We start from the raw sequence: 23421 nt of genomic DNA on the forward strand, positions 1-23421 counted from the left end.
GCCCAAACTCTGCGCCTGAGTCTGCGGACGTGGCCAGGGGGGAGGGTGAGACAGTGGTGGAGCCAGATATGGGGGAGGGCTGGGGAAGAAGCAAGATCACGTCGATTCCTGGGCCATAATCCAGCCAAAAGAACTGAGATGGAAAGAATTTAAAAACAAATAAACTGGATACTCATCCACACATTTTCTTCACAATTTATCTCCCCCTTCAACCCCAGAGATCAGGGATTCGAGATCCAAGCACTTCAAAGAGAAACTCAAAAATTGCAAATGTTTCCTGCCCTCAAACGCTAACGGATGCTGCCTGACTTGCTGAGTTCATCCAGCAACTCATTTGCCCTTTTTCCACTGGTGTGGTGGCTCACCACCAGCCTACTGCAGGAGTGTACCTGCAGGAGTGGAAGGGGACAGGACAACACCTGGCCAGCTGCCAATCAGTTGGCCTGAATGGATCAAGCCCCACCCGGTCGGGTGTCAATCACCCTCTGGGATTATAAGCCTGCTGCAGCCATAGCTAGCATGGCTCTGTGGAAGTCTGGGGATTAAAGCCTGTTGTGCAGTCTATCTTTGTGTGTGTCTGATCCTGGCTAACAGTGCACCACAATTTAATCCACAAAATTTTCCCACGGTGGCTATGAAAAAAGTCCTGTGTGCAGGGAGCCTCAAGGTTGACCCACGCCACCTGGAAGCACAGATACGCTTCGAGATCTGGCAGCACGCGGTCGAGGCAATCATCGAGACACACGAGGGCGACATCCTGGACTCCAATCGGAAGAGGTTGGTCCTACTCCGGTCAAAGCTGAGTCCCCGTGCCTTCCAGGTAACCAAAGGCTGCTCCATGTACAAGAGCACAATGGACACTCTCGAGAACTTGTACAAGCCCCCCATGAATGTGGTCTGTGCAAGGTACATCTTCAACACCCAAGCCCAGCAACCCGGGGAGACGGCTGTGTCTTACCTGGGATACTTGCGAGAGTTGGCCCGACCGTGTCTGGCTGAACCCAGGGTAGATGTAGAGGAGGTCGAGAGGCTGATCCGGGACGCCTTCATCCGAGGGCTACGCTCGAGGGCCATCCGGCAGAAGCTGCTGGAAGATAACATCTATGCCCTAACCAGGACTGTGGAAGTGGTCCAAACCCTGGAAGCAGCAGCCCTGCACGTCAAAACCTTTGATTCCATGTTCCCCCAGGCTCCCTCATGGCCCTCTCACACTGCAGCTGCAGCCCCAGGCCGAGCTGGGGTGGAGAACGTCGCTGTGGCAGGCGCCCAGCGCCCCTGTAAGTACTGTGGGTCCTGGTGTGGGTCAGATCGACGATTGCGCCAAAACTGCCCAGGTAGGAACCAGTATTGTTCCCAATGCAGCAAGAAAGGCCACTTTGCAAAAGTGTGCCTCTCTAAACCTGCCAGCAGCTCAGCGCCCTCTATGACCTCCCCACCTCCCCCGCGGACCCCCCCACATGGGCGTGCTGGGCGATGCCATTGTCCCCGCGACGACTTCCCCCTTCCTCGACTTTTACTGTGCAACACCGGCCCCATCAGCGACTGTCACAGTGTGTGCCCTGAGCATCTGCACCAGCCCCCGCCCTCACCGGTGCCGCTCACTGAGAACTATTGCCACCGGCCGTGATGACGTCACTTCCCCTGGTGCAGCGGACACGGCTGGGGAAGGAGGGCAGCCACGCAGCGGCCCCCCACGTGTCGCCACCATCTTGGGCCAGGCAGGGCCCGACACAGAGGGCCCCTGATGACATTGAGAACGACATGGTCAACATGGGCAATGACCAGGCCGCCCTACCGACGCTCCCCACACCTCCGGAGGCCATCAGCTACTGCACGCTGCACCTCACGACCGATGTCGACATGGTCAACAAGGGCGATGACCAGGCTGCCCTATCGACGCTCCCCATCCCTCCGGATAGTGATGACTTTGCTCCGAGACGGTCCTGGCTGCCACCACACTGACCAGGGACATCCCCCATGATCTCGGGCGTGCAAGTCAACGGGCAGGTAACAAAGTGCCTGTTGGACAGTGGCAGCACCGAGAGCTACATTCACCCGAGCGTGGCCCATTCCCTAAGGTTAAAGGTCCACCCCACCACCTGATCGATTGCCCTCGCTGCCAAGGATAGACTGTTGGTACCCTCGGGTGCTGCTCGGTCGATATAACAGTGGGGGGGGAAGACTTACACAGGATTCAGGCTCCTGGTCATGCACAGACGCTGCGCACCACTCCTCCTGGGCCTGTATTTTCAGTGCCACCTGCAGAGTGTCACCCTTGCCTTCGGGGGGCCCAAACCTCCACTCACATTGCACAGCACGCCAACCTACCAGCCCCGGCCAACCTGCAGCCTCTCCACACTTCGCATCACCCCACCGGCACTCTTTCCACATCTTGCGCTAGGCTGCAAGCCGATCGCCGCCAAAAGTAGGCGCTATTGCGCTGCAGACAGGGACTTCATCAAGGTGAAGATGCAGGGACTCCTGGCAGAAGGCATTATAGAGCCCAGTAACAGCCCTTGGAGAGCCCAAGTCCTGTTGGTCAAAGGGGGAAGTAAGCCGAGGATGGTCGTGGATTACAGCCAGACCATTAATCGGTACACCCAGCTGGATGCCTATCCCCTGTCGAGGATCACCAACATGGTCAATGAGATAGCCCGCTACCGGGTTTTCTTCACGATTGACCTGAAGTTGGCATATCACCAAATCCCTATCCACCCGAAGGACATGCCCTCCACTGCCTTTGAGGTGGATGGGTGCCTGTACCAGTTCCGCCGGGTTCCTTTTGGGGTCACGAACAGGGTCTCCATCTTTCAGCCGGAGATGGATCACATGGTAGACCGGCACAAGATGAAGGCGACGTTCCCATATCTGGATAGCGACACCATCTGTAGCTGTGACCAGCAGGACCACGAGGCTAACCTGGAAAATTTCTTCCAGACGGCCTCGGAGCTGAACCTCACTTACAACAAGGAGAAGTATGTGTTCAGCACCACCCGCCTCGCCATCCTGGGGTACATCGTGGCCCATGGAGTCATCGGGCCAGATCTGGAAAGGATGCGCCCATTAATGGAGTAACCCCTCCCCCATGCTAAAGGCCCTCCGCAGGTGCCTGGGCCTGTTCTCTTATTACTCTCAGTGGGTCCCTCGCTTCTCGGACAAGGACGGCCCACTGGCCCAAGCCACAACTTTTCCCCTCCCATCTGAGGCGCAGGCAGTCTTCACCCGCGGACGCCAAATGCAGGCTGTGGATGAGGACACCCCCTTCCAGGTGGAGAGTGATGCCTCCGAGGTGGCCCTCGCTGCTACCCTCAACCAAGGGGGCGGCATCCCGTCGCCTTCTTCTCCAGGACCCTCCACGGCTCCGAGCTAGGGCACTCCGCCATTGAAAAGGAGGCCAGGTGATTGTGGAAACGGTCCGCCATTGGCGCCACTACCTAGCCAGCAGGAGATTCACACTCCTCACAGACCAGCAGACCATGGCATTCATGTTTAACACTACCCACAAGAGCAAGATTAAGAACGACAAGATCCTGCACTGGAGAGTCAAGCTGGCAACCTACAGCTACGACATCCAGTACTGCCCCGGGAAGTTTAACGACACCCCTGATGCTCTCTCTCGCACCTGCGCATCTATGCATGACAACAGGATGCAGGCATTGCATGAGTCCCTCTGCCATCTGGGCGTCACCCAGTTGTACCATTTCGTTAAGTCCCAAAATCTGCCGTACACCATCAGGGACGTCAGGGACATGATCGAGGCCTGTCTGGTCTATTCAGAGTGTAAACCCCACTTCTTCCCCGGCGCCCGCCCCCCCCCCCCCCCCCCCCCCCCCCAGGCCCACGTTGTAAAGGCTACTCAGCCTTTCGAGCGTCTCGGCATGGACTTCAAAGGGCCCCTGCCTTCCACGAACTGAAACATCCACTTCTTCATGGTAGTGGATGAGTACTCGTGCTTCCCTTTCGCCATCCCTTGTCCTTACACCTCCATGGCCACCGTCATCAGTGCCTTGGGGCAAATTTACACCATGTTTGGCTACCCCGCCTTTATCCACAGCGACGAAGGGTCTAGTTTCATGAGTGATGAGCTGTGCCAGTACCTGACATCGAGGGGCATCGTGACCAGTCGCATGACAAACTATAACCCGAGAGGCACTGGGCAAGTGGAACATGAGAATGGGGTGGTCTGGAAGGCAGTCCTCCTGGCTCTCAGGTCAAAAGAGTGGGCCGTTGAGTACTGACAGGACGTCGTGCCCGAGGTGTTCCATGCCATTCGGTCACTGCTGTGCATGGCTACCAACGAGACCCCTCACAAATGTCTGTTCTCATTCCCCAAGAGGTCAGCGACTGGAATGTCCCTCCCAGCATAGCTCACGTTCCCGGGACCGGTGCTTCTGCGTAAGCATGTTAGGACACACAAGGCCGAAGCCCTGGTAGAGCATATTTTCTTCCTTTATGCAAACCATAACGATGCTTGCGTTATGTTCGGCAGTGGCAGGGAGGACACTGTCTCAACCAGGGACCTGGCACCAGCAGGAGCACCCATCACATCATGCCACCCTCCAACCCAGGATGATGCTGACCGGGCATACATCCCCGTCCCCAGGCAGCAGGGCCTCCTTGACCACCAGGGACCTGCTTCAGCCTTGGGAGACGAACCCCCCCCCCCACCCATTCAATACGACCCGAATACGTCGATCCTGGCCACTCCTCCTCGCGGCACCACACCAGCCACACCCCTGCTGCCAGCCCCCCCACTTCCCCTCTGACCAGTGACCAGGAGCCAGTCCTACGACGATCACGGAGACCCCAGCAGCCGCTGAATCGTCTCAACCTGTAAATATTGTATGTACATAGTGAGTGCGATTCCTTGTTACTGCCCCCCCCCCCCACCACTCCGGGACATTTTTAAAGAAGGTGGTGAATGGGGTGGTACACCACCAACCTACTGCAGGGGGCAACCTCTGTACCTGCAGGAGTGTAAGGGGACAGAACAACATCTGGCCAGTTGTCAATCAGTCGGCCTGAATGGATCAATCCCCACTCGGTCGGGTGTCAATCACCCTCCGGGATATAAGCCTGCGCCGGCCTCCTGAGGCCTCACTCAGAGTTGCAGCAGCCACAGCCAGCCTGGCTCTGTGGAAGTCTTTGTGGATTAAAGCCTGTTGTACAGTCTTTATCTTTGTGTGTGTATCTGATTCTGGCTAACAGTGCACCACAATTGGCATCCCAGTTAATTGGCCATGCCGTGTCCCGGGATAGGAAGACGATTGTGCTGTTTCCATTGGGCCACCTTTAACTGGACCCCTGACTGCTTTTCCACTGAATACAACTCATCAACGGGGATCAGAGAGCCTACCTTTGAATGGAATGGAATGGATGGAAGTTGTCCTTTTTCCACTGGTTTAATCAGAACACCAACATCAGCTGACACTGGGGTTATGAGTAGGGGTAGAGGCTGTCAATCCCTGGGTGATTTAACACTAGCACGTTGATTGTTTGGCTTTCTCACTGGACCCTTAACTGGTTAATTCCCCATTAATTCCTGGGACAAGGTGCCAGTGGAAAAGGGGCTATTGTTTGCTTCCAATATTTTATTGCTGCGATTTGATCTCAAAACCATGTTACTTTCCCTTTCGGTGAGAAGTGCTGAGTCAATGTGTCATGTGAAAATGAACGAAATCAAGATCAGCACATGTCTCTTCACTGGTTAGCTCAATTCTCCTGAAACCTTCATGAGACAATAATGAAGCTGCCTCATTCCATAAGTTTAAGATACAGTTGAATAGATATTTGCATTGAAGGGGAATTGAGGATGATGCTGAAGAAAAGTAAGTGGAGTCGAGTCCATGGCCAGATCAGCCATGAGGCTGATCAGGCTGGATGGGCTAGATAGTGTGCATCTGCTCCTATTCCTTTCAGTATTTTGGGCAAGGAATATCTATCACACAGGCAAGTTTATCCAGAGATAACCTACTCAATATCAGATTGTGCTTTCTGAGCATAAAGTGGATGCTGCGTTCCCAACACTGGAAGACCTTAAAAGTACTTGACTGGATGAAAAGTGCAATCGAACACAGGGACACTACAACTGCAGATTCTCATTACACCAGCCTCAGACACGTTAATTATTGACACTTTCACTTTGGTAAATTACACAAGTAATAATGATAACCAGTAATCTGATAACTGCCTCCGTCAATTACATGGGCAGAACTGCTGTGGGGACAAAACAAACACCTTCATTCAGTCTGCTACAATAGCAGGGTTCTCCCAGTTGCAACCCATTTCATTTCCCTGTTCCATTTCACTCCAATATGTCTGTCCATGGTCTCCAGCACTGACAGAGACATTCTGCAAACTGGCTGAACCACATTTCATATGCTGTTTAGGCACTCTCCAACCAGACATTAACATCAACTTCTCCAGTTTCCATTAGCCCCCACCCTCCTCCTGTATTTCTCTTGCCCTATCCCTCGGTCTCCTTTCCTCCAGCTCCATATTCACAGAGCTACACCTTCCCCTGATCAATTCTCAGCTTTTCTCTCCTGCCCTCCTATCCTTGGTTATTGGCTTCCCTGCTCCTTCCATCCTGTGCCTTGCTTTTTTTATTCAGGCCCTACCTGTCTGATTTTATTCTCATACCTTGACTAAGGACTCAGGCTTGAAACATTGGTTAGTTAGATGCTGTGGGATTTGCAGAGTTTCTCTGGCACTTTTGTGTATTAATTAGACATCTTCCTCTCTTTGTTCAGTTTTTTGAAGGAACTGTTCCCTTTACAATTCCCTGCTCCACTCTTCCATACTCACCAACCACCCACTTCTAATGGTACTTCCCCTGACAAGCAGAGACAGTGCAAACACGTCTTTTCACTTCTTCCCTTCCTTCCATCCAGGAACCTAATGTCTTTCTAGGTGAAGCACTGATTTGCCTCACTTTTTCCAATCTAAAGTAGTCAGAAGGTTGCAAATATTGGCAGGTCCATAACAGGCTTCCACCTCCCATCCACTGAATACATCTATGAGAGACTCTGCCACAAGAAGGCATCCAACATCAGAAAGGATGTCATCATCCTTGTCACAAACTCTTTTTACTGCTACCATCATGCAGAAGGTACAAAAGCTTGAAAACCAGCACCTGTAGATTCAATAATGGGTTCATTCCAACAACTATCAGGCTCTTGAACCTTCCCTTGGTAAATTAATTATGGACTGCCCAACATCACAAAAGAACTGTCTGAGTTATTGCAGTGTAACGGATTTATATTAATCTTTAATGTTAAACTATATTAGTAGATGTATTCTTAGTAAGTTACAGGGGCACAAAGACATTAGCATTTTAAACACACGTGGTTCTGTGAGATAGAAGACAGAAGCTAGTTTTAGATGAAAATTGACGCTGATTGAAATTAGAGTCAAGAAGATGAAAAGGATTTATGATGGTTCTTGAGATATTGGAAATAATAGGTGTTAGTTGAGAAGCACCTGTATAAATGCACAGCTATTTTAGTTCTAAGGAAAGCAGACTTCTCAGAGACATAAGTGGACTTAAATGCTTTTAGTACATTCATGTCAAAAGACCTTATGAGCTTCAAAGACAGAAATGATGTCACATACCATGTGGCATGAGAAATGGAAGAAATATATTATTGAAAAGAGAGACAAAGAAATCAGTTCAATTTAGAGAGCACAGAAGTCAAAACCATGTGACACACAGAGGTTGGAACCTTGTGAATGACAGGGTTGAGTTACAGTAACCAGAATAGGTGCTGTTGTGTGTGTTACTCCTGGAAAAAGGAGAACACAAAATTAGTGGCTTTTGAAATAAGGAAGACCACTTTGCTGACTCTTTGGAAAAGAGGATAGATTTCTACTGGGTCTATTTTTGTATTGCCACTTCATTTAATCCTTGCCTTGGTTTGTGAATTCATTGTGGCAGAAAATATTCACTTCGTTTAATTCTTGTCTGGGTTTGTGAGTTAATCATGGAAGAAAATAGGCACATTCACTGGCTCTTTGAGAAGAGGGCAGATTCTTCGTGTGGAAAGCAGAATTGTGAGTAAAGAGGCCTGAAGATGCGATGTTTAGAGGTGCTTTATAATTATTTCTGAACTGAGAATTTAAGAACTTCAAGCAAGACAAAAATGATGCTGAACTTTTAAAGTTTGACTTCAGAGTGGGACTTTATTACACACATGTTTACATTTGCGCATAGTGGGGTTAAATTTGATGATAAGCAAGAAATGTTATGTTACTAATAGTTTAATTAAGAAACTATAATTTTGAATTTACCATTGTCTTGTGAATTTTCCTTTGCTCTTCCTGTGTTAGTGCTAACAAAGTTCCTTTAGTCCCAAACAAAATTAAAAAGGTTGTTAGTTTGAAACAAGAGTAACTTTTTGTCTTACATTAGGACATCTGTAAAAATCTATTATCTTTGATTACATTGTCTTTTTTAATTCATGTATGTTATTGCAGTTTTTTTTTTAAAGTACTTGTTTGGCTGCAGCAAGAATGTCAGTGTATATGTTCACTGTACAATGTTGCAGAAATTAAACTTGGATTGGATGCTTTGCGTTTGTAATCCACAGGGATGACACCCCATCCTGTTTCCTACCACATTTTTTTTTTGTCCTATTCCCACTCTGACCTGTCAATTTGTGGCCTTCTATCCGGTCACAACGAAGCCCAACAGAGCTTGAGGAGGAGCAACTCCTCTTTCACTTGGACACCTGGAGCTTTCTGGACTCATTTTGGAACTCTACAACTTCAGGTAAGTTGATTTCTCTGCATCAATCATTGATCTGTGATATTGGCTCAGCTCATGTGTGGTTCTTTCTCTCTTTCCCTCTCAGAGTGGAGGACATCCCCAGCCTGACCTGCCAGACATGTCTTCCTGCTCTGCATTTCACCACCCATGCATTGTTTTTTCCATGTTCCCAATCTCTAACTGTTCCCATTCAACCTTGTTTACAGCTTCACCCCATGGTCACCCCAGTTTTACTTATCAAAGACATCCTCCCTTCCTCATGTTCCCTGCAGATTTACAAACTTATTTTGTCCCCTTCCTTGTTCTGACAAAGAACCTATGATCTGAAATGTTAATGCTGTTTCTCTTCTTATTGATATGGCCTGACTTGCTGAGTGCCTCTAGTATTTTTCTATTTGTGTCTTAAGGCACATTGCATCTGATGCACCCTTCCAACCTGTTGAATCCAGGAGACAAGGTTTCTCCAGCAAACCCACTCTGGTAGGTGAAGGGAAGCTTAAAGGAAGATTGGAGTAGAATTAATCTTAAATTGTAATTGAACCTTAGTTGTACTCCAGTCTCATTGGCTTGGCTGACAGATTGAACTGAAGAGGCGCTTCAGTCCATCTCATCCAGTCAGCCGAGCTTGTATTCTGGGCGAGTCCCATTTGTCTGCATTTGGTTCATATCCTTTGAACCCTTTCCCTCTATACATCTCTCCGGTATGTTACATTTCCAAGAAAGCATCCAGGACATGTTCATGGAAAATTGATTTACAATGATGACAACAATCTTTGTCAATCAGGTAGTGCATGGATCAGGTGCCTCCTAACTCGCACATCTGAAAAAGTACATTTATAACATCAAACAAAAAGATAAAGCTTCCAGGTGAGGAGACCAGTGGTATGGTGATCTAAAAGATTTTGTAATTGTTTGCGTCAGGTTTTTTTCTACGTTTCTTGTTAGGTCATTTGGAATTATTGCTCATTCTAAGCCCATTGCTCTATTCAGACCCTCCAGGTTGTGCACTTCCACATAATCCTGACTATGACGCTATTCTACATTGTTGCCTCAACATTATCAAGGAGGAAATCTCCATTCTGGGACTTGTTCATCCCTAATCATATGCTGTAGAATGAACAAGGAAGGAGAAGTGGTAGACAGGAAAATAACCCCTTCCCAATACCACCAATTCAATTACCCTATGGATCATAGCATGGACCCTTTTCACACAATGATATCTCCTGCGAAAGGCAAGAATCAAGATCCAGACACTCTTCAACATCATTTTCTCAAAACACTCGACAAAGTCTCCCGAAGTTGTAATTTTGCTAGATGCTGAAAAAGCCTTTGATAGAGTAGAGTGGAAGTATATTTTTGCAGTTTTAAAGAAATTTTGATTTGTTATTAAGTTTATCTCCTTCTATACACTGCACCACACACATCGGTTCACGCAAAGAATATTTACTCTGACTATTTTGTGTTGGAATACGGTACCCCGACAGGAGTGCCCCCATCTCCTCTTATTTTTGCCATTGCAATCGATCCATTATCAATTATGTTACAGTCTTCCCCCACCTTTAAAGGCATTTTCTGAAATGGACTTGAAAGGAGAGTTTCATTATATGCTGATGAATTGCTGCTGTTTGTAACAGACCCACAGAGAAGCACTCCCTCCATTCTAAACATTCTGGAGGGGTTTGACTCATTTTCAGGTTATAAATGGAATCTTCAAAAGAATAAATGTTACCCCATCAACAGAGCAGCTCTGCAACTTAACCAATCAGGCCCGCCTTTTCAGTTTAGCCGATCAAGTTTCAATAACCTCAGTGTAAACATCACACGCACATTCACCAATCTCCTAATATATATAAAAAAATATTTCTCTTATTGACTAGGTGAAGCAATTTGCCCTTGTCACTAATGGTCAGACTAAATGTGGTCAAAATCAACATATTACCAAGATTCCCTTACTTTTTTCAGATTATTCCCTTATTTCTTCCAAAATATGTTTTCATCTTGCTGAATAAAATAATTTCCTCCTTTATTTGGAATGGGAAATCTCGAAAAGCATTGTGCAAAATTTAATGCTGGTACAGGACCTGCTCTTCCCAACTTCCAATTCTACTGCTGGGCAGTACATATGCACAGGATAAATTACTGGTATAAACTGGAAGAGACATTTTGTAAACCATTGTCTTTAGCTGCCATGATATATTCTTCAATGGCCACAATACCCTCTAACCACACCAACAACCCAGTGGTGCTCAATATGGTACCAGATTAGATGTCACTTTAAGTGGGCAGTAGCATCAGTTCAGGTTCACTTGTCAGCCACAAACGAGCCTGCAGCTGATGTGGACATTACCCCTCCATAAATCTTCATCCGCGAAGCCAAGCCAAAGAAAGAAATAGCAATCACATATATTCACCTTCAGTCTCTCATTCATTTTTTAATCCATGGTAACAAAAGGTATCAAATATCTTCAAGATCTTTGAGTGTTGAGCAGCTTCACCTCTCTATCACATACATATGGACTTACCTGCATCACATTGATTTTGTTACTTCCATATTTGACATTTTATTTCGAAGGCTTTCCAAACTTCCCTCAGTTACCTGCCAAATAACCCTGGAAAGTTCTAATCTCAGCTAATTCAGGAGTGAGAGGGACAATTTCAAAAATTTACAATTCTATTCAGTAAATTAAAAGTCATTCATTTTCCAAAATAAATACAAAATGGGAGCAAGAATTGGAAATGGAAATTGAGGAGAAACTGTGGGAAGAGGCGTTTGAGAGAATTTGCTCTACCACCTCCTATCCCCGCTTGGGACTCATTCAATTCAAGGTGCTGCACTGGGTTCACTTTTCAAAATTCAGACTGTCAATTATTTATCCTGAAATAGAGGATAAATGCAGTGTAATGGCTCCCCTTGCTACCTTAGTCACATGTTTTATCAGTGGCCCAAGATACAAGGGTTCTGTAGCAGAGTCTTCAGCACGCTATCCAATATATTTAAAGCCAATTTGCAACCCTGCCCATTGACTGCAATATTTGAAATCTCCAACAACTTCCTAAATTCCCTGCAGAAAGACCTGATAGCACTTACATCCCTATTAGCCAAGTATCTAATCTTGTTACACTAGAAGTCTGATAGGGGTGCTTGTATTACACAGTGCATTAAGGATATCAGTTTCTTTAATAAACTGGAAAAATCAAATACACATTAAGAAGGTCCAGTGGAAAATGTCTCCACAAATGGCAACACTTTATGCGCTTTTTCTCCGAATTGCAAGTGCTTTTCGAGTAAAAGACTAACTAAGATAGATGTACCAGGACAATTGGTATTGTCAGCAAAGTTGCAAAGATGGTCAGGGAGTGGGGTATACATCTGAGAGTGTATGTGAATGATTGTGTATATGTGTTTTGGTTTTTCTGTTTTAAAAAAAAATAGGACACAATGTGTACATAGTTGTTTTGGATGCTCAAAAAATACATTTTGATTTAAAAAAAAAATCAAGAACCAGATTTCAATGATGAAAGATTTGCCAATTTAGTAGTGTAAGCACTGTTTTCAATAACGGGAAATACACCCTCTATGAACTTTTACAGATAATTGCATGATAATTGAGTCATTAAGCTTGGAAACAGGTTTCAAATGCACACTGACCATCGTCACACACTTACCCTAATTCACCCTCACCCATTTTTATTCTCTTCAAGTTCCCAACTCACTGGTTCAGTGGCTGGTTCACCTCCCAACCTGTATAATTCTGGGATGTGGAAGGAAGGTGGTGGACACTTACATGGTCACAGGGAGAACACAACAATCTCCATAGAGACAGGGCCAAAAGTCAGGATCGACATGTGAAGCCAAAACTTAACAAATTATACCAACCTGCCATGAAAGTAACCTGTTGTTTCCTTTGCAGATGAAAAGATGTTGGCTAGAATAGCAAAAATAGCTCTTTCCATTCTTTGAAATAGATTCTCAATAGATTCTTCCCTGATGTCCAGCTCAGTTTTATCACCCATCTGAGTCAGATCTCAAGCAACACAACCTCAATGTTCTGGGCTTCATTTGTTTTAGAAATGATGGGGGCGGGGGGGGGGTGAATCTTTGCTGAGCTGTCAGTCTTCCCCTTGCCTAGCCTTCCTTTACTGACATTGGCCATGTATTATCTTTACTATTAAGGACACACCCCTTGGATATAACTGTGTATGGACCTATTGTCTTTCATTATTGTACCATTAGTTTCTGCTAATAAAAGCCATGATTATTGTTTGACCACATCGCCTTTGTCTACTTCATCAACTGGCACTTCAATTTTATTAGCAGAAATGGATGCAGCCCTCAAGCCAGAGTGGCTGATAATCGACCAGTCTGCCCCGAGGGCTAGAGAAATTTTCAACCACTGGATTGCTTGTTTCGATTACTACATGGCTCGAAACAACATGGTCGATGAGGCAATACAGTGGGGCCACCTGAATTCCCTGCTGGGTGAGGTCCCTTTTGCCGTAACACAAGGAGCTAACTCTCTGGCTATAGCCTGGGAAAGTCTGACTGCTTACTATGTGGCACCACGAAACGTGGTGCTTGCTCGACACCAGTTGCTGACTAGATGTCAGAAACCTGGGGAAAGTGATGCTGCCTATACACTGGCCTTCGACTCGCTGGCAAATGAATTTGATGTCATGGCAGTCAATGTTCAACAACACTGCAATGCCTTGAAGCTGTTTGCTTTTGTCAACGAAATCGACTCCAGTTACATCCGTCAGAGCTGCTGGAGACAGAGCCCCAACCTATGACCAGGCAGTCACTCTAGACAAAACACTGAGAAGTGCCATGCTGTCCAGTGAAATGCTAGAAACCGAAAGGGAAACATCCAGGAGTGCTGGAACCCCGAAGGAAAGAAAAGGGTGAACCCCTGACAAATGCTACTTTCTGTGATAAGAGCTGACACCCCAGACAGAAGTACCTGCCTCGATTTGCTACCTGCAGCTATTGTGGGAAACTCGGCCACTTCGTTAAAGCATGTAGGACAAAAAATACTCCACTGATAAGAAGAAGAGAAGCGGCAAGAAAATTCTTCCTGGAGCTGCAGGAATGGAATAAGTCGGTGAGGTGAGATCAACACAAAGTTTCCCTGTGATAGCTCAATTGACTGTAAAGCTTGGGGTTTTGTTACAGACTGGAACGGTCAACTATGAAGGGGGGGGGTGAATGGTGAGACTCTCGATTGCTTAATAGACTCAGGGAGTACTGACAGCTACATCCACGAGATGGTCACCAAAGCCTTAAATTTGCGGAGATATCCAGCAAACCGAAAGACATCGATGGCTTGTAGTGAATTTACAAAAACTGTACGGGATAAGTGTAAACTTACTTTGAACTTGCAGGGACATTGCCTTGCTGATGTTTGGCTTTTTGTAATGCCTGATGTCTGCCCCACTGTGTTACTGTGGTTGGATATTCAATCTCAGATGAAAAGTGTAGTGTTAAATTTCGATGGGCCACTACCCATACTTATCATCAATCTCAGATGAAAAGTGTAGTGTTAAATTTCAATGGGCCACTACCCACACTTACCATCACTACCCTGAACTAGTTACTGTGATCTGTCCACACTAAAGATCAAAGCTCCCTCCCTGTTCAGTAATCTGTTTCCAGAGTGTCGACCGATTGCCACTAAGAGCCTTTCTTACACCAAAGAGGATCATGAGTTTATTAAAGCTGAGACCCAGAGATTGCTAAAATAGGGGGTGATTAAACCCAATAAGAGTCTGTGGAGAGCCCAGGTGGTAGTTGTCAAAAATCACACTAAGAAATGACTGGCTATTGACTACAGCCAGACAATCAGCCATTACATTAACTTGGATGCCTACCCCCTGCCCAGGTGGTAGTTGTCAAAAATCACACTAAGAAATGACTGGCTATTGACTACAGCCAGACAATCAGCCATTACATTAACTTGGATGCCTACCCCCTGCCCAGGTGGTAGTTGTCAAAAATCACACTAAGAAATGACTGGCTATTGACTACAGCCAGACAATCAGCCATTACATTAACTTGGATGCCTACCCCCTGCCACCTCCCATTAATCAGATAGCGCAATACAGGGTGTACTTGACTATCGACCTCAAGGCAGCTTACCACCAAATCCCCATTTAAAAAAGGGGAACGACCCTATATGGCCTTTGAAGCTGATGGGGGGTTATACCAGTTTAAAAGGGTACCTTTTGGAGTCACTAACAGTGTGTCAGTGTTTCAGAGATGGATAAGATCATTAGAATGTATGAGTTACAGGGTATGTTTCCCCATCTGGATAATGTCACTATCTGTGGGAAAACACAGGCTGAGCACGATTGCAACTTAAAAAAAAAAATCCTAGCAACAGCTAAAGAACTCAACCTTACATTCAACGAGGGCAAATGTGTTTTCAACGCAACAGAGCTACCCACTCTGGGCTACATTGTTCGCAAAGGGCGAAATCTGCCCCGACCCGGAAAGAATGGCCCCCTTAAGAAGTTATCAGTCCCCAGACTCAGCAAAAGTCCTTAAAAGGTGTATGGGATTCTTTTCCTACTACTGCAAATGGGTTTGGGACTACGCCACGAAGGCATGTCCTCTGTTTGACACTAAATCTTTTCCTCTCTCTCCAATGGCCTTGAAGGCTTTCGAGAGAATTAAAACTGATATTGCCAAAGCTGCACACTCGTCCATTGATGAGGATGTCCCATTCCAAGTGGAAACTGATGCCTCAGATTGTGTTTTGGCAGGAACCCTTAATTAAAAGGGCAGACCTGTGGCATTCTTCTCCTGCACGTTACGCGGTCCTGAACTTAAACATCCTGCCATTGAAAAAGAAGCTCAGGCTGTCATTGAAGCTGTTCACTACTGGAGACACTTTCTAGCTGGCAGAAAATTTACCCTGATTACTGATCAGAAATATGTAGCCTAAATGTTTAGTACTAAACACAAAAGTAAAATCAAAAACGATAAGATGGGACGCTGGCGAATAGTACTCTCAACTTATAATTATGAGATCCAGTACAGACCGGGGCAGGTTAAATGATCCCTCTGACACATTTTCACGAGCTGCTGCCGGTGCTCAGCTTGAGGGACTAAAGGAGATCCACAGCAGACTGTGCCACCCAGGGGTCACAAGATTCTTCCACTACATAAGGGCTAACAGCCTTCCTTACTTCCTGGAAGAAGTCAGAAAACTGACTAAAAGCTGTCCTGTTTGTGCAGAAGGAAAACTGCAGTACTTTTAAGCTCCGGAGGCCACTCTCATCAAGGCAACCCGACCTTTTTGGAGGATCAGCTTAGATTTTAAAGGGCCGTTAACTTTCAACAACAAAAATGTATATTTCCTTACTGTAATCGACGAATATTCAAGGTTTCTCTTCGCGATACCTTGCCCTGATGTCTCAACGGCACTGTCATTGAGGCTCTTGACAGAATTTTCAGTATTTTTGGTTTTCCCAGTTACATTCATACGGACAGAGGCTCAGCATTCATGAGCGCTGAGGTGTGCCAAGCCCTGTTACGCAAGGGGATTGCCACCAGCCGCACCACGAGCTACAACCCACAGGGCAATGGGCAGGTCGAAAGGGCTAACGCTATAGTCTGGAAGACTGTTAACCTTGCATTAAAGACACATGGTTACCCTGTTACCAGGTGGCAGGAGGTGCTGCCTGAGGTCCTACATTCTATTTGGTATTTACTGTGCACTGCAACAAATCAAACACCTCATGAATGTATGTTTGCTTTTCCTAGGAAACCTGGAACTGTGATGGACTGGCCAGCCTGTTTATCTGAATCTAGGATCGTGCTGCTGAAGAGCCACGCTCAGATGTGTAAAATAGACCTTCTAGTCCAACCAGTTCAGCTACTGCACACTAACCCCAATTATTCCCATGTTAAATTCCCAGATGGGAGCACGGACACTGTACCCCCAAGAGATCTGGCTCCGCATGGTTCACCCCTTCCTCACGCCCCTACTCAGAGTGATCCTGAGGGGTTGGACTCACCCCCCTCCCCGAGCCTGTGACCCCGAGTAAGCATTCAGTTGGCCAAGCTGAGGCCCCACTGCCTCATGTTGGTGATTCTGGAGTGGGTCCAGAAGTCCAACCTTCTCACACTATAGACCAGGGAACTGTATCAACACCGCCAGCTCCCAAGGTTGCAATGCCGGCACCTGTTCCAATTAGAAAGTCCACTCGTATCTGTAAACAACCCGAGAGGCTCCAGTATTCATAAACTTCTCATTATATTCCGATTCCTCTGCTAGATACTGGCCTTGTTTTGGCAGTCAGTGAATTTTCAATGCCATTTATTTTATTAATGTATTTCACTTGCAGTAAATTGCCTGCCTGCTAAAATTTTACTTAGCAACTGTCCCTTTGATTTTAACCTTCTTCTGCTGGGGGGACTGTGGTGAATCTTTGCTGAGCTGTCAGTCTTCCTCTTGCCTAGCCTTCCTTTACTGACATTGGCTGTGTATTATCTCTACCATTAAAGACCATTATACCCTTGGGTATAACTGTGTATGCACCCATTGTCTTTCATTATTGTACCATTAGTTTCTGTTACATTGCCTTTGTCTACTTCATTAACTGGCACTTCAGGGGGTTTAAAGGGGGAGGAATAGCATTGCTTATCAGGGAAAATATCATAGCTATGCTCAAACAGAACATTGAGAGCTCATCTACTGAGGCTATATGGGTGGAGCTGAGGAACTGGAATGGTATGACCGCACTCATGGGGTTGTATTATAGACCACCCAATAGTCAGCAGGAATTGGAGGAGTAAATCTGTAGAGAGATGGCAGACAGCTGCAGGAAACATAAGGTTGTTATAGTAGGGGATTTAAATTTTCCACATATTGACTCCCATAGAACTGGATGGCTTGGACTTTGTCAAATGTGTTTAGTAAAGTTTTCTAAGTCAAGATATAGAGTACTACAATACTTGATCTCTTATTAGGGAATGAGACAGCACAGGTGACAGAAGTATGTGTAGTAATCATAATGCCATTAATTTCAAGTTAACTATGGAGAAGGATAGGTCTGGGTCTCGGGCTGATGTCCATTGTTGAGGAAATGAGAAAGGATCTAGAAAGCATGGATAGAGACAAGTTGTTTTCTGGCAAGGGGGTGTAAGGTAAGTGGAAGATCAGTGTTTGTATGTTCCTGTCAGGATTAAAGACAAAGTTAAAGACAGAAGGAATTTTGGTTTTTGAGGGATATTGGGGATCTGGTTCGGAAGAAGAGCGGTGTGTAGAAGGTATAGGAAACACAGAGCAAATGAGGTACTTGAGGAGTATAAAAAAATACAAGAAATAAATCAGGAAGAAGACATGAGGTTGCTTTAGCAATTAATGAGAAGGAAAATTCTAAGGGTTTCTACAGGTGTATTAAAAGCAAAAAAGGATAGTAAGGGACAAAATTGAAGATCAGTGTGGTTGGTTATGTATAGAGTCAAAAGAGATGGGGAGATCTTAATTCTTTTTGCATTGGTATTTACTCAAAACTGGCACATAGTCTAGGGAAGTAAAGAAAACAAGCAGTTAGGTCATGGACTCTATACAGATTAAAAGGAGGAGGTACTTTGCTGTCTTTACTTTTTTTAATTTTTCACACTGTGAACCATATCAACCAAAATATATACAAATGTTTCTCTTTTAAATATACACAGTGGCATTTTCTCCCTCCCCCCCCCACCTTCCCTCTCCCTTCCCACCCTCCTTCAAAACCAATAAATATTCAACATATACAATACAATAAAACCATTAAACAATGTCATCACACAATGAAAAATAAACAAGCAAAAATGTGTCATCTACTTTTACACACTGGATCAAGTCATTTTGTCTTCTCATTTTAGGGGGTGGAGGTCCGAGGCAAGCCCTCTCTGTTGTGTTCCATGTACGGTTCCCAAATTTGTTCAAATAATGTGACTTTATTTTTTAAATTATATGTTATTTTTTCCAATGGAATACATTTATTCATTTCCATGTACCATTGCTGTACTCTCAGGCTCTCTTCTGATTTCCAAGTTGACATTATACATTTTTTTCCTACAGCTAAGGCCATCATAATAAATCTTTTTTGCACTTCATCCAGTTTGAGGCCTAATTCTTTGCTTCTTATATTACTTAGAAGAAAGATCTCTGGATTTTTTGGTGTGTTGTTTTTTGTGATTTTATTTAATAGCTGATTTAAATCTTCCCAAAACTTTTTCACATTCTCACATGCCCAAATTGCATGTACTGTTCTTCCCATTTCCTTCTTACAGCGAAAACATCTATCTGATAATGTTGGATCCCATTTTTTTTTTAACTTTGGGGGCGTGATATATAACCTGTGTAACCAATTATCATGTGTAACCTTGTGTTTATTATATTCTTCATAATTCCAGAACATAACTTTTCCCATGTTTAATTTTTTATCTTTATGTTTAAATCCTTTTCCCACTTTTGTTTGGGTTTATGGCTTATTTCATCATTTTCCTTATCTTGCAGCTTGATGTACATGTTCGTTATAAATCTTTTAATTATCATTGTGTCTGTAATCTGCTTCCTTCTGTTAATCTTAGTTTGTTTCCCAATTTATCCTTTAAATAAGCTTTCAGTTGATGATATGCAAACATTGTACCATGAGTTATTCCATATTTGTACTTCAATTGTTCAAATGTTAATAAATTATTTACCAAAAAACAATTTTCTATTCTTTTAATTCCTTTTCTCTCCCATTCTCTAAAGGAAAAGTTATCTATTGTAAAAGGGATTAGTGGATTTTGCGTCAATAGTAATTTTGGTATTTGGTAATTCGTTTTTTTCCTTTCTAGGTGAATCTTCTTCCATATATTGAGTAAATGATGCAGTTCTGGTGAACTTTTATGTTGTACCAGGTTTTCATCCCACTTTTAAAGTATATGTTCTGGTACCTTCTCCCCTATTTTATCTAGCTCTATCTTAGTCCAGTCTGGTTTTTCCCTTGTCTGATAAAAATCTGATAAATACCTTAATTGTGCTGCTCTATAATCATTTCTTAAAATTTGTTAACTGAAAACCACCTTGGATGTACCTCTGTTTGAAGTTGCCAGGCTAATATTTTGTGTTTTTTCTCCCAGTTCGTAATACTTTTCCTTTATTTTCATTATGTTCTTCTTCACCTTAAATGTTTGTAATGTTTCGTATTTTATTTTTTTGTCCACCATTCTCTTCTTTTTGTTATATCATCCCTTTTTGCTAGTTCCTTTTCTGTACTTACTATCTCCCTTTCCAACTGTTCTATTTCCCAATTGTAGTCCTTTTTCATCTTAGTTACGTAACTTAAGCTTTCATTGCATCCCATAAAATAAATTTGTCTTTCACTGATTCCATGTTAATTTCAAAATATGTTTTAATTTGGCATTCATAAGCTCTCTAAATTCCTGCCTTTTAAGTAGCATGGAGTTTAACCTCCATCTATATGTTCTTGGTGGGATGACCTCCAGTTCTATTACTAATAACAGGAGTGAATGATCAGATAGTAATCTAGCTTTATATTCCGTTTTCCTAACTCTCTCTTGAATATGGGCTGACAACAAAAACATATCAATCCTTGAGTATGTTTCATGCCTACTCTCTCTTGGGTGCTGCCTCCTCCATATATCCACCATATATCATTTTCTGCATTGATTTAACCATAAATTTGCCCCTTAATTCTTTTTGCTAGTCTTTTGTCCAGTTTTACCCAACATTGGATCCAAATTAAGGTTAAAATCCCCTCCTATCAATATATTCCCTTGCGTATCTACACTCTTCAAAAAAATATCTTGCATAAACTTTTGATCCTCTTCATTAGGTGCATATATATTGAGCAAATTCCAAAATTCTGAGTATATCTGACACTTTATCATTACATACCTCCCTGCTGGATCTATTATTTCCTCCTCTATTTTGATTGGTACATTTTTATTAATTAATATAGCTACACCTCTAGCTTTTGAATTATATGATGCTGCCGCTACATGCCCTACTCAGTCTCTCTTTAATTTATTATGTTCCACTTCAGTTAGATGCGTATCCTGCACAAATGCTATATCTATTTCTTCTTTTTTCAGTAAATATAATAGCCTCTTCTGTTTAATTTGGTTATGTATTCCATTAATGTTTATAGTCATATAATTCAAGATCTCAGTTTTTCCTTTTTAAACTCAATGTATGACAACACATTTAAAACATAAAATACTTCAACAACTCCCACATCTAATATTTCCTTAAGCCCCAAATATCCCCCCCACCTTCTCTGAGTTGCCCCTTATCCCTTGCCGGGCAACCACAACTCTCCTTTCCATTTGGATTGCGAACCCGCTTGCAAGCGTGAACTGATTTTGAAGTGACAGTTATTCTCTCCACCCCCACCCCCCAGAAAACTTTTTTTTACACATATAACAAAGTTCACCCTCTTTTTTTCCCCTTACTTCCTTTCTTCCCTTCTCTTTCCCTTCTTTAGTTCTTTACATATACATTATTTTTACATCTTTATATATATTTTATCACTGTTCTTCATTCTTGTTACATCTCTTTATCTCTCCTTCTGTCCTGCAAGCGTTCTGCAAATTCTTGTGCTTCCTCTGGATCAGAGAACAGTCTGTTTTGCTCCCCGTGGATAAATATTTTAAGCATAGCTGGATGTCTTAATATGAATTTGTAACCTTTTTTCCACAGGATCGATTTTGCTGTGTTAAACTCCTTCCTCTTCTTTAAAAGTTCAAAACTTATGTCTGGGTAAAAAAATATTTTTTGACCCTTGTATTCCAATGGTTTATTATCTTCTCTAATTTTATTCCTTGCCCACTCCAGTATATTATCTCTTGATGTATATCTCAAAGATTTTACTAAAATGGATCTTGGTTTTTGAAGTGTCTGTGGTTTCGGAGCTAGTGTTCTGTGTGCCCTTTCTGTTTCCATTCCTTCCTGTATTTCTGTTATTCCCAGGACCTTCGGGATCCATTCTTTTATAAATTCTTTCATATCTGTGCCTTCTTCAACTTCCTTTAGGCCCACTATTTTTATGTTGTTTCGCCTACTATAATTTTCTGAGCTAACAGCTCTTGTGACTCTTTAGCTTTTTTATCACGTTCTTGCAATTTTCCTCCTAAGTCATTTACTTCCATTTCTACAGCCGTTTCTCGTTCTTCTACATTTTCTACTCTTTCCCCTATTTCTGTCATGACCAGCTCTCATCTTTGCACTTTCTCTTCTGTTCTTTTCATTTTTTCTTTTAATTTCACTAAATTCTAATGACAACCATTCTTTTAATGCTGTCATTTGTTCTTGAAAAAAAGCTTTATCGATATTCTGTCCATCTGTTTTATCTTCTATTTCTCTGTGCAGATCTTGGTCTTCTTCCTCTTCTTCTCTGTCTGTACCTGTGTTTGTGTCTTCTTTTTCTCTTCTTTGTATCTGTGTCTCTTCTGACTTTCCTGATGAGTTGCTTGTCTCACTTTGCTGGGCTTCTTCTTGCTTGGCCTCTTGCTGTTGGTCCTCTTCTTCTGGGCTGCTCATCTGTTGGGCCTCCTGCTGCTGCTCTTCTTTCCTTTCTCTCCCTTTCCTGTTGCTTTCCTCTTCTTCCAGCTGAGAGCTCTGGTGTTGAGCATCCCTCAGCTAGTCATGCTGTGGTTGCCCGCTCCTCGGCTGAATCCCCCTCCCGTTGGTGTTCTCCTTCTCCTTAGTTTGCGCAGTTTTGTTTGGCTCAGAGCCATTTTTGCAGTCCAGCGGTCGGGGGGTCGCGACTCTGCAGGGCCGTCACCAACCTCGGAGATCAGGTGCTCTTCTCCATGACGGCTCCCTGTTTCTTCATGCAGGTAAGGCCTTCTCCTTTCTTTTCCAGCGTCTTTTCTTTTTTTCCCCATTGCTTTTACTTTTTCATTCTTGCGTCCCATTTCCTTTCTTTTCTCTTTTACTTTATCTTTTATTTGTTTTATTTTGTGTTTCTTGAACTTTTGTATTTTCTTCACTTTATTTCTTCTTTTCTGGAGAGGGCTGGTATTCCCCTACGTGACTCCCTCTGGGTGCTTGCTGTCTTAAAGCAGATAAGGGTGGATAAATCCCAAGGGCCTAACGAGATATTCCCTTGGACACTGAGGAAGGATAAGTGCAGAAATTGCAAGGCCTCTAGCACAAATATTTAAAATGTTCTTAGCCATGGGTGTGTAGTGTGAGGATGGGAGGGTAGCTCATGTTGTTCCGTTATTTAAAACAGACTCCAAAAGTAACCATGGAAATTATAGTGTAGTGATACTGACTTCAATAGTAGGTAAATTACTGGAAGGTGTTCTAAGAGATCGGATATACAAGTATTTAGATAGCCAGGGACTGATTAGGGATAGACAACATGGGTTTGTGTATGGTAGGTCATCTTTAACCAATCTTGTAGAGTTTTTTAAGGAGGTTACCAGCAAAGTTGATGAAGGAAAGGCTGTGGATGTTGTCCACATGGAGCTTAGTAAGGCTTTTAACAAGGTCCCACATGGGAGGTTAGTCAGAAATGTTCAGATGCTCAGTATTTATGGTGAGGTAGTAAACTGGATTTGACATTGGCTAAATGGGAGAAGCCAGAGAGTGGTAGTGGATGATTGCTTCTCAGATTGGAGACCTGTAACTAGTGGTGTGCCTCAG

At 43.9% G+C, this 23421-nt stretch overlaps 1 protein-coding gene across 5 annotated transcripts in view; it reads right to left on the reverse strand.

Moving 5' to 3' along the window:
* rassf1 (Ras association domain family member 1) overlaps positions 1 to 23421 on the reverse strand; it is a 94357-nt gene that overhangs the window by 20403 nt on the left and 50533 nt on the right. Inside the window, exon 1 of one of the 5 annotated variants that reach the window (XM_069937297.1) lies at positions 959 to 1051. The exons of the other annotated variants lie outside the window; for them this stretch is intronic. The gene's annotated coding sequence lies outside the window, so the exon portion shown is untranslated. Of the gene's footprint in view, positions 1 to 958; positions 1052 to 23421 lie in introns of those variants that run through there. 5 annotated transcript variants of the gene reach the window in all.

The sequence above is a fragment of the Narcine bancroftii genome, chromosome 5, assembly GCF_036971445.1.
Source record: "Narcine bancroftii isolate sNarBan1 chromosome 5, sNarBan1.hap1, whole genome shotgun sequence".
Lineage (NCBI taxonomy): Eukaryota > Metazoa > Chordata > Chondrichthyes > Torpediniformes > Narcinidae > Narcine > Narcine bancroftii.